Source organism: Echinops telfairi, unplaced genomic scaffold (genome assembly GCF_000313985.2).
Source record: "Echinops telfairi isolate 266 unplaced genomic scaffold, ASM31398v2 ScPeMD7_3533;HRSCAF=4204_0, whole genome shotgun sequence".
Lineage (NCBI taxonomy): Eukaryota > Metazoa > Chordata > Mammalia > Afrosoricida > Tenrecidae > Echinops > Echinops telfairi.
The window spans coordinates 93,036,007-93,046,815 of NW_022107431.1; the positions used below are offsets into that span (position 1 = coordinate 93,036,007).

At 40.6% G+C, this 10,809-nt stretch overlaps 1 pseudogene; it reads left to right on the forward strand.

The window, feature by feature from the left end:
* The first annotated feature begins 7,035 nt into the window (after positions 1-7,035).
* LOC115870990 overlaps positions 7,036-10,809 on the forward strand; it is a 5,238-nt pseudogene continuing 1,464 nt past the window's right edge.

Consider the following 10,809-nt stretch of genomic DNA (forward strand, 5'->3'; position numbering starts at 1 on the left):
AGCTTGTCCCCCTCCTGTTACATGTATGCCTCTAATACAACCCCTTCCATATATATATATATATACACACACTTTGGCTTGCATGTCCAAGTTGCATGACTCCCTCCTTCTGATTCTGGTCTCCATTGGAAGAAGTGAGCCCTTGCATGCTTTGTTCCTTGTCTCTTTAATTTACCCCTCAGTTACACAACCACCCTCTTGGGAATACATCCGGATGTGGGGCTGGATCCCACACTTTCGGAGTACAATATCTAACATCACTGAAGTCAGCATTGCTTTGCAGGTGAGATCTTTCCAGGGTCACGTTTCATCCCGACACATACTGACTGCTCTGTTTCCAAAGCACTTCCACCTATCCAAGCAGGGTGCTCTTCCTAGGCTTTAATTGAGAGGCTGATCAAAGCTGCATGTGTCAATCACCCACCACAGCTTCCCCACTGGGATAAAAACCAAAACCAAACTCACTGCCATTGACTAGAAGCAAGCTCATAGTGACTCTGTAGGACAGGACAGAGCTGCTCCCATGAGTTTCTGAGGCTGTAGCTCTTTACATGAGTAGAAGGTCCGTCTTTCTCCCATGGAATGGCTAGTAGTTTCAAACTGCTGACCACCAGGCTCCTTCTTGCAACTGCAACAGGGGTAGATTTTTGTCACATTTTCCTCAATGGTCTCCAGTTCCTTTTATTACTCTATCTCTTGTGATCTTATTTTGTCATGATGCTTTCACTCTGTCATGATCTTGTGTATAAAATGATAGACCGCAAAACAAGTTAGAAATGTAAAGAATGTTGGGCAAGTCTAAAATGCTTTGAAAGAAATAAAAACAAAACCACTGCCATCCACTTGAACTGTTTTATTGGGTTTTAGAGGCTATAGATCTTTATAGAAACAGACTGCCTCATTTTTCTCCCATGAACTGGCAGGGTTTGAACCAAGGGCCTTTTGGTTAGTGGTCTAATGCTTAACCATACAACCACTGCTGTGAATCAGTTCTGATTCCTAGGAACCCTCTCTAGGATTTCTGAGGCTGTAAATCTTTCCAGGAGCAGATCGCTCCAACTGTCTCCCGAGGAGTGGTCGATTTGAACTGCAGACCTTGCAGTTAGCAGTTCAATACTTACCTGACATGATCTCAGGGCTACTTTCTCCTTCCTTAACCACACAGAGGCTAGTTAAATGGATGACGGTCAGACCCCATGTGTCTGCTGCGATCTAATGATATATTGGAAGAGTCACAAGGCTAAATTGCTAATTTCCCAATACAACCAATCATCCAAAAATGTCTCCTTTAATCAATTGCATCTTCCACTCATGTTTCCCCAGCATTTATTAAAGAGCTTCTGTGGTTCTCATCTTTTCTTTTACTAAGGTCCACAAACCACAAACATGAGCATGATTTTTCAGGATGACAAATTTTAGGAAGGCTCCCTGGTGGCATAGTGGGTTGCACTGAGCATTCTCCATGGGAGAAAGATGAGGCTTTCTGCTCCCAAACCTTTAGTTTCAGGAACCAAAAGGGGCAATTCAGCTCTGTCTTATATGACTAACTGAGTCAGAATTAACTCAATGATAGTGGGTTTGGGGGGCAGGGTTATACTTTTTTCAGGTAGTGAAATGGTTAAAATGATCAATTGATAACTAAAAAGCTGACCATTGGAATCCACTAGCTGCACCAAGAGATGGACATGTGGTAGTCTGCTTCCACTTTGATAAAGATTTACAGCATTGGAAACCCTGTGGAGGCTGCTCTACTCTGTTCCATAGGATTACTATGAGTTGGAAGAGCCTCTTCTTCAACAATAGAGTTGGTTGGTTTGGGATGGTCTTCTAATGTTCATTAGAATGAGAGGAACCACAGGAGGACTCACAACCGCAGGTCTTAATTTCAGCTCAACTACTATCGAATTTTCCTTTTGCAAATCTGAAAGTGATCTCTTGATGCCTATGGTTTCAGTATCCCTCCAAAAAATACTTCAAAGAATCCTGTTTTATTGATGGTATTAGCAGTGATTTCATAATTGCTAGTTAGATTTGACATGCAGTGAAGTTTAAGTGGTTGTTGTGATTGTTTTCATTAAGGATTTTTAAATTAAATACCAGTTTAGCATCTGGTATTACTTGAAAGGGCCAATCTTCCACAGCGGGAATGTTGGTGGAAGAACGCCAAGCAGTGCTCACTTTATGTCTCACTTCCAAGCCTCTCTAATAATGCCAAGTTTATTATGGGTTAGAATTGAACAGGTTCAAGCAGCCCAATTCTAAGATGTAATCATTTCATTTTCATGTAATTTTATGAAGGTAATTTAATTATTTGATGGCTAAATAACCAGAATATGATAGGCTACAAGGTCATGATGAATTAACTATTTTGCAACCTCAAGTATGGAAACAAAAAACAAACAAACTTAATCAAATCAAATAGAGATTCAATGAAAGTAATACATAATCAGTGTTGGCACCTCTCCCTTTTTCTCCTTTACAGGTAGGTGAGTAATCACCACAGGCATTTCCTGGAAGGATAGCAAGAAAAACCTTCTTCTTATAGTTTTCTGATTTCTCATTGGCTCTTGAACTTTCTAGTATGACGTAAAGCCCATTTTGTGCTGATCTTAAAAGCTGAAGGCAGAAACACAATGGGAAACTAGCATCCACATAGGAGAGGACCTTCCTCTTAGAATCGGTTTGCTCAGCTCTGACACACAGTGTACAGGCAGAGTGGCCATGGGTACTGGGGTGGGCACCATGCCCTCGCCTTACTTCAAAACAATAAGAAAATTTATTTCTATGATAATTGGATGTCTTATTAAGGTTCTGAGTTTTATGGACTCAAATTAAAGACAAAAGAATATGAATCAATCTCATATGAAATGACCTCAACTTCTACCACTGAGATATCAATGAACCCATAGATTACAGTTCTCCTTATCTTCAGAAGGATTGATTAGCTTTCTATACTTTCGATACTACAGAGAAGGAATGGACTGATCTAAGCTCATAGAAGCTATATCATTGTATATTCAAATCTATATTCTTTAAAATAATAAAAGAAGAGAATACTTCTAATCTTAAGGAAGGATTTTTGGTGTTGTTAGTTTTGTTTTGTTTTTTTAAGGTACATCCATTCACAGGAACAGCAGGGATAGATATGGGTTCAATCTTAAAATTGACATTCAGTGAAGTTTTAAGGTTGTTTGAACTGTTTTGATTAAAGATTTTAAAAGATTTTTATTAAAGATCTTGGCCTACTTGGACACCATGTTTCTGAGAGGGCATACTTTGGTAGAGGAAGCAGACAGAGTGTAGTCGAGCTGTGGCCCATGGTTCTACATGAAGAGTCTTGTGGACGTAGGTAGAGGGGAGGGGCTGGACTGGACTGGACAACAGTCCCACTCTCTGAGACAGGATCTATGGAAGGCTTTCATAGGCTTTAGAAAAGAATATTCTGTTAGCTCATGAAACACTGATGGTAGACGAGCAGAGGACTAGCACTAATACATCATTTTAAGGAGTGAGAACAAAATTCGCATCCATAGACTAAGAAACAAAGACCTTCTCCACTTAGACTATACAGATCCTAAGATAGGGAGAGAAATCCCTAAAATTACACGCAGGCATGAAAACGCAAAAGCTCATTGCTGTTGAATCAACTCAAATTCATAGTGAGCCTATAGGACAGAGTAGAACTGCCCTCTGGGTTTCTGAGATGAAATCTTCATGGGAGCAGAAAGCCTCATCTTTCTCCCTTGGAGCAGCTAGAGGTTTTGAACCTACTATACTGCCAGGGGTCTTGTGTGCAAGTGGGTAGAGGGACATCAGAAAATTCATGAAGAAATGGAATTAAAACTTAACAATTTTCCCATCAACTTTTTAAACCCCCTTCATTTATATTATATGTAAGTATATTCTATATATTTTTTGAATTTATTTTTTTCAAGTAAAGGATTTTTATTTTAAAGCTGAAGAGCAGTCCCAGAATCAGAAACTTTTGTTTCAATGATCCTTGGTTTGACCATTAGGCAGTGTATTAGAACTTTAATTATAAACAATTGGTTTGCTAAAGGCTGCAGTTCACAAAAAAGCCTTTAACTCCATTTTCAGTCTTGACACCAATTCTGCTTCCAAGTTCTTTCTGACCATTAACTAACAATGTATCAAGCTTTTGCCTTTAGGCAGGCTGTGTGTGAAAGTAGACTCCAAGCCCCCGCAGCAGTCTGGGAATGGGCAGTGGTGGCTGCTAGGGGACTTGCTTCGGGGTACCCTTAATGGAAGTGGGGATGCCAGAGCTGCATGGTCCCAAGTCATACTCCTTACTCTCAAGTAGCCAGGTAGTCAACTGGCCCTAGAACCAATACAATAAGCTTTTCTCATCTGCAATTGTTTATGTATCCCAATCTTGGTCCTTGTTCTACTTGCTAGTTTTGCCTGACACAGTGAAGAATTGATCTGCTGTCAATTCTATAATTAGGATACCTTAGACACCATTATAGCCTCATCCTGAAAGTCTGTCTCATTCAGATGATTTGTGCTTGTCTTATCCTTCTCCTGGGAGTGATCACTCTGACCTCCTCCAGCTACACAAAAGAGAAGCAGAATTCAACTGCGCATCTGCCCAAGGATGATTTTTATGTGGTAGAGATCAACTCCTCCTCCACTCTTCATTCTTCTCTATTCTATTCTGACACTAACTGTCCTTCCATGGCACTTGACTTCTCGGCTGCATTCAATGATCTGCTGCAGTGACCACACAGAACTCACAGACAATATTCATGGTTACGGACATTTTACAGGGAAACTAAGAGCTTATTACATGGTAATGATCCAGTCCCTTTGTCCATAGAGCCTCTTCTGAGCCATTCAGGTAAGTTTGTCTCTCTCTGGTCCTCAGCTTTTCAGCCACATGCTCCCTTGGCCTTCGCCTGCTTTTAAACCACACTGTCTCAGTGTTGTGACCTCAGGTGCCTCTGTTGCCTCTGCGACTTCAGGCAGGGATCTTGCATGAACTCCACTGGTAGCATTTTTTTACTTGTTAGTCATAGGATTCTCTGTCTCTTCTGAGATAGATCATTTTAATCCCCTGTGGAATGGCAAAACTGATCACTCACTGATTTAGAATTTTCTAGACCTCTACATTTGCATGATCCTATCCAGTTAGTTTGGTAGAAGTCCCTATGGATAGAAGAGCCATACCAAATAATTTCATTTCTCTGTACCCTGTGTAAAACATAAGAAAGGGGTTTCTATTATATGTATTTGAAATTAAGGTCCTTTCCCCCTGAGGCAATAAGTAGCAATGATTCTGGGATTGCCAGAAACTTTAGAAGAAAATTTCTGAATTTCATTCTTTAGTTTCAGTTTGAAAGTAATTATATGCAGTACACAATATTAGGGGTAAATGAAAATACTCAAATAAAAGGGAAATGGAAAATATTAATGTTACTTGAGAATTATATGTAGATGAAGTATTTGTTGGTGTTAAAGATAATTTTTAAAGGAAGCTACAATCATGACTCTCATACAATGATAAAATGAACAAATGTCAATGATATTATTTACCTTACTCATTAATTAGGAAACCAGTGAGCTATTACAACTGGTTGGAAAGAGAGTTTAAAGTGACATATGAATCCTGTAGTGTAAGGAATCTCTGCATTTCTAAATGGTTCCTAAGGACAAGGGCTCAAGTCCACCAGCCAAAGACCTGGTGTTCTATTTCCAAAAGATCAATCATTGAAAATTAAAGAGAAGTGTTCTCCTCTGAAACTCAGGATTTTCCATGAAATTGAAATAAACTCAGATTGTACAATTCTTCTGGACATGATTGAATAATTATAATGTATAACATAGATTATGTGCCAATAAAACTGGGAGAAAAAAGAAATCAACTCAATGACAACCACTTTTTAAACTGAAGAAAATAAACTTGCTTGTACCAGAGTGGAGGAAAGGAAATAAATTGTATTTCTAAGTGACAAGATTCACTTACATGCTATCAGTCATATACAATAGATAGAGTGGTAAAATAACTGAAATATCAAAAAAAGGGGGCTCATTGGCCCAACAGAATCTCTAGCTGACTTGTCCAGGTTCCCTTTGAAGTCACTTAGTAATCTTTTTGATTCATTTCAAAGTGTTTCGCAATTTCCTCTGTATTGGCAAACCACGGAAGAACAGATGGCTTTCAAATGCTCTGCAAAATCCTCCATTCCTTCACAAATATCTCCGTTTAGAAGCTTGTTCTGATCTCCTCCACTGATGGTGATCTCTCCCTTGGGTAGCTCCACAATTCTATTTTCTCTTCGAAGGCAGTGTTTCTGTTTCCTTTGAATAATAGTTTTGTATCACATGAATACGTGTATGCTTCACAGAATTTATATTTCACAGAATTTAATGTAACTCTTATGTCTTTCAACTAATCTTGAATAATGTTGCTTATAGAGAGAGATGCCAGCTTCCTGTAAGCAATCATCTTCATAAGGAATCTCCTTCAAAACATTACTATCAATTGAAGAGCTCCACGTAACGTCCCCTTTAAATCCAGTCGACTACCCAATCTCTTTCTTTTTAACTATTGGGATGTCAGAAAACATGTTCACTGTCTGCTCACTAGTGAATTTAGGGAAGAAGGCGTAACTCTAAAAGATGGCTATTTCCGTGACCGTTGGCTGCATTAACAGGTCAGCAGGAAATTGTAAAGAGAACAAGGTTGGAAGTGAACAACGAGGAACTAGTAAACTTGGAGCTGAGGATGTGCTGTTCCTGAATTTGTTGACAATTAAACAAATCCTTTATGGTCAACCTTTTGAAAAGATTTTACGACTGTGTTCCCATGAATGGACTGGGATGCTTAGAAAAATATTTACATGCTGACTATAAATAGAAAATGTCTGGCTGTCTGAGACCACCACTGGAGGTAGCCATCTTACATAGAGCTAGTCATTTTCAGGTGAAGAAAGCAGCAAAAGCCACGGAGATGTTCCTCAAGACGATGGCTCGAGGAGACTAGTGACTAAAAGGCACTTAGAAGATGTGAGAACAATGGACGATGTGAAGATGAACGAGGAGAGCATTGGACCGGGTCCTCTAGAAGGAGCAAAAACAGAGAGGCTTGTGTATTTATGTCTCTGTACGTAGAGAGAGATTGATCTCAAGATATGGCGCACACAGTTGTAGAAGTAAGTCCAGTAGGTTCAAGTCTGTCGTTCAGATTAAGTTGGAGGCTCTCTGAACTCCTATCACTGCAAGAGCTAACGGACAGAGAGAAGGGAGGTGAAATAGCAAGGTGACAGGCTGTTGGATGCTGAGCTGAATGAATTTGAGGTTGGTCCAAGGCATCCAAGGTCAGCAGTCCATGGATGGCTACTGTGATCAGGATCTGCAGGTGATATGAGGAGGGCAACGAACCAGATGCAGGATCCAGCTCAAGCAGTAAAAGGGAGCTAGTTTCCACACAGTGTTAATCCATACAAACAGGAGACCTCATCCTGAATGCAAACTCTCTCAATTGTATCAAGACGGCGGCCAGATTAAGGAGATGGTAACCCTTCCCACAACTGCTTGACTGCTTCACAGAAGATCCCATCATGGAGTTGACATTAGATCATATCATGGGAGAATCCTGGCCCAGCCCAGTACGTAAAGCCTAATTATTCCAAGGAGGATAAAGAAGAGGACGGGGAGGCAGAGTAAATGGTTAGGATGGAATTGTTAGGAATTATTGATTCAGACTTAAACAAAATGTAAAACTAATCAATATCTGGGGACTAGATACTGAGTGTCCCTTTCTGAAAATGTACAGTTGTGTCTTTGCTGAGGACTCTGAAGACACAGGGACGTGTGTCGTATTTGAATAAAATGTGTGACATGTGGAGGCAGACAATTATACCAGTGCTAAAAGACAAATGCCAAACAGTAAGATGCTGAGCATAAAAAGAATTCTCCTAACCAGAAAAAGGAAGGGAAGAAAATTTATTTTCTTTCAGTTGGATGTTTCAACTCAACACAATATCAAAGTTCTAATTTGGAAGGCATAGGGTGGTATTGTCTATTGTATTATAAAATTTGAGTGCAATATGATTTCTTCTATAGATACTTATTAGAGCTTAAATTCTAAGTTGTGAAAGGTTACCATTTGTAGTGAGAGTACTAATTCCATTTTGAATCTTGACATAAATTTCAGCTTCCTTTGAGTTCATTCTGACCATTCACTAATGATGGTGGTTGCATAATTTCATGTCAACATTAAATATATAAAAGTGTAGGGGTGGAGTCTAGCCTGCCAATCAGGTCACAGCCTGATGATGCCTACTTGTGGGTGTGGCCTTCTCATAAGGAGGGTCCTGGAAACTTCTCCCTCTCCCTTCACCTTCCTGCTGGCTGACCCTGATTGCTGCCAGAGCCCTATTATCACCACCATTGGCTCCACATGACTTTGCATCCACCAACCTGTGATATTCCTGCAATCTGCATCATTGCTTGTGACTATGTGAGTCTGAAGAGGGACTTATGGACTTGAGTTGGACGGGGTTGGGATGTTTTCTTGATATCTAATTACATATAGACATAAAGCTCTCTCTTACACATATATGAGTGTCACTGTATTTGTTTCTCCAGTCAACCTGGTCTCACACACCTGGCAATGTAAAAAATTTGCCCTCAGGCAGAGTGTATTTGAAAATAGATTATTACTTGCCTTGGACATGTTGTCCAAAGAGACTAGTCCCTAGAAAAGGACATGGACATGATGCTTGGTAAAGTAGAGGGTCAGTGAAAAAGAGGAAGACCCTCAATGAAAAGGTGTGTTACACTGGGTTCTCTAGAGAAGCAAGACTAGTGATACATGAATACATATGTGTATAAGAGAGAGCTTTCCATCAAGAAGCAATTATGCATCAATGAAACATCCCAGTCCAGTCATGATCAAACCCATGAGTTTTATTAGCCCGTAAGTCCGATATTCACCCATAAATTCCTCTTTAGACTCACGCAACACATGCAATGATGCTGTATTCAGGACATCACAGGCCTGTGAGTGGAAAGTCTTGTGGACTCATGGTAGTGGAAGCATCTCAATCCTGGCAGGTGTCTCCACATGGTTCCTCCAGCTCCAGGACTCTAGCGTAGCTTCATGTGTCTTCTCAGCAGGACTGTCTCCCAGGGAATGAGTGATCCACCTCCAGCTTCCAGCAAGCTATTTATCTACAGCTTAGCAGGTCCAAATGAGGTTATCAAGCTGCAACCTGATTGACAGGCTAAACTCCACCCCTTCACTCCTGAGTCTCGAGTTGACAGCAGATTATGTAACTACCACAGTGTGTATCGTTGGAGGCTTTTTCTGACTGGCATAGCTGCCAAGACAGATGAACCAAGAGTCAGGAAGATGAATTAAGAAATAGGAAAGCCACAGGCTGATAGAAGCAGAGGTGGATCGATGGTCAGCAACTCAGGCTTTTCCTAACTCTTATAGCTGCGTGGCTGACAAACCAGGAAACTGGAAAACAAACTAAGATGCAGGAAGACCATAGTCTGGTGGAGGCGGAGACATAGGCAGACGAACCCAAGGTCAGCAGTCAGAATCATGGCTGCAGAGTAAAATGAATCCAAGATCAACAGCAATATGATGAGTCAAAGAGCCAGGTGTGGAATCTAAGACAAGTCTTCCCACTGAGTCTACTTAAATAGGAGTGGGCCACACCCTCAAGGAGCAGTCTCAAGTCTTCCCATTACAGCAGGGTTGTGACCTGAGAAAGGAGGCTGTATCCCTCCCCAGTCCTCCATCACGGAGTTCTTTACATTATGTTAGCTCAGACTGGGGAGGCCTCAACTGCCCAAACACTTGAGAATGCTGACCCAGCCAAGTTGACACAAAACCTACCTATCACAGATAGATTGATACAGTGAACCCAAGCTTACCAATTGTGAGAATGATTCAGGACTGGATAGTGTTTCGCTTCATTGTTCATGGGAACAAATTTGACAGTTCCTAACAAGAATAACAACAAGCCAAGCTAGGAAAGAACAGTGTTGTTCTCAGGTATTTGTCATCAGTTCAAAGCCAGCAGCTGCCCTTCGAGAAAAAGATGGGCTTTCTACTCCCATAAAGAGTTACAATCTTGGGAACTCATGGAAGCACTGTCCTATAGGGTTGCTATGAGTCGGCATTGACTCGTTGTCAGTGAGTTTGGATTTAGGATTTGGTATCCTTAATGGGAGGTGGTCAGGGGACCCCAGAACAAATCTTGTAAATGTCTCTAATCGGCAATAATGTTTGTATTTCAACAAGGTCCCTTTTCTGCTTCCCTAGACCACCTGCGGCAGCAATGAATTGTCTTGCTTCCAATCCTGTGATAAACTTGATAAATTTGAATTTGTGATAAATTTCCTTTGTTTTCTATCTTCTATAATTAGCAACATGTATAGGACACTGGAATTTATCATGGTCTCATGCTGACATTCTGCTTCATCTGAATAATTGTCTTTTTTTTTCTTGTCTTTGTCAGTTTAAGACTTCAAGTAAAGCCTTAAAGTTTTTCTGCAACTTTACAATATTTTTGGTAGCTTCCTACATGAAGATGAAAATGTTAAAGCTCTGGAAAATCAAGAGAGGCAAATAAAAGACAATTCAAACTGCACATGGTCGTGAGGGTGGATCAACCAGGAACCAAGGGATGCTCTATGCAGAGAGGAGCATTTCCTCGAGTCAGGGCAGGTCAGAAGTACCATGGGATCGTGAGCAGCCTGTATTCAAGGGATTAAAGCACTTGAGGCTCACAACGTTAAAATGTGGAACTTTTGCAATATTGAGGTTCATTC